Here is a 1,876-nt window from a genome sequence, read left to right on the forward strand (position 1 = left end):
TGCCGCTTTCTTTAATCAAGTCTCTCTTTTGTGCTTTATTCTCAGCTGTGTGCTGCACTTTGCAGGTCTGAGCCTGATAAGCTCCCTTCCCCACCCAGCTGTGACTCAAGGAGGCCAGCCTGCAGTGCTTAAGGACTGGGAAAGGGATTGGGCTGGTCTTGCAGCCAATGAAAACACCACTGTGCTCCACCCACAGTTCCATGAGTCAGGTGCACTCTCCTCTTCAGCAGTTGGCAAACATGTGTCCACTTGGATCTTTGAATTTGTCTGATAGAAAGATCAATTTAAATACAACCTGTAGCTAGAGTTTTCCTGCCTGGCCCACAGTCAGGGCAAATCTCTTTCACCTGCCAGTCCCACAGCCTCTCAGACCTGACCAAGTAAACACAAAGACTTATGTTGCTTTCAACTGTATGGCCATGGCAGGCTTCTTGCTAACTGTTCTTATAGCTTAAATTAATCCATTTCTATAAATCTATACCTTGCCACGTGACTCGTGGCTTACCAGCATCTTCATATGCTGTTTCTCATTGTGGCGGCTGGCAGTGTCTCTCTGACTCAGCCTTCCACTTCCCAGCTTTATTCTCCTCCTTGTCCTGCCTACACTTCCTGCCTAGCCAATGGCCAATCAGTGTTTTATTTATTGACTAATTAGCAACACATTTGCCATACAGAACATCCCACAGCACTTCCCTTTTTTTTTTTCCCAAAAGGAAGGTTTTAACCTTAACAAAGTAAAATTACATATAATTTGGGAATTTAGGCGTAGCTTCTCTTACTACTTCCTGCTGGAGGGGGGCGCTGTATCTTATGGGGACACAAAGAAAATTTTAGGATCATGGAATAGTCCGTGAAGCTGTATTGTCTGAGCCAGTTGCCTTCAAACGGTTCTGGATGTTGGATCATCTGGGCCATGGTATCATCGGAGACCTTTCAGGGGGTCTTGGCTGGTCAAACCTGATGTATCTTAATCTAGAACAAATCCATAGCCTCTGGCTTTCTGTGGGAACAAAAGCAGAGTCTCCTTTCCCAAGCAACATATCCTTATATCCAAATTTTGAAGTCAAGGTACCTTTAAAATATACATTTTGGTATAACTCAACATCTTTTACAATCAAATGTTTTTCTGCAGTTAAAAGTCCCAAAGACAACACAATCCAGATTCTCTGTGTAATATTCATCTTTACGTGGCTTATTTTTTATATTAATTTTACTGTCTCTTTAAAGACTTTATTTTTTAAAACTATGTATTTGTTTATATAACTGTATACATCACTTTTTTTGTCTCTTTCAAGCCTACGTATTTTTTACACACATTGTAAACTATTACATCTGAATCTGTCTTATTGTGAATCTATTGCTTTAAACTGCAGCAGCTGTGGCTGCTGGCTCCGCCCACCTCAGCTTCCCAACATGGTGGTGGTACTTTACCGCCAGCTCTGGGAGCTATCATGGGTCTCTATGCTTTTATCCAAGCAGCGTGTAGCCCCAAAACCTCTTTTTTTGTTTTGTACTAGCAAAGTCTAAATCCACCATGTAGCTTAATGTACCACTTGCAGAGGCCTCATTCCCGCCATACTGCAGGTCGAGCTTGCACGCCCGGAACCCACAAGTAGCTCAAACCAGCAGCTGCTGCTCATTTGAGAGAGACAATTAGGAAGCTGCTTTTAGCTCCGTTTTAGAATCTTTTTTCAGATTTTAGGTGGAAACTCTTGCCAACACGTTGGACGCCATTTGTAGCTAGAGTTTTCCTGCCTGGCCCACAGTCAGGGCAAATCTCTTTCACCTGCCAGTCCCACAGCCTCTCAGACCCGACCAAGTAAACACAAAGACTTATGTTGCTTTCAACTGTATGGCCATGGCAGGCTTCTTGCTA

Source organism: Peromyscus eremicus, unplaced genomic scaffold (assembly GCF_949786415.1).
Source record: "Peromyscus eremicus unplaced genomic scaffold, PerEre_H2_v1 PerEre#2#chr23_unloc_1, whole genome shotgun sequence".
Taxonomy (NCBI): Eukaryota; Metazoa; Chordata; class Mammalia; order Rodentia; family Cricetidae; genus Peromyscus; species Peromyscus eremicus.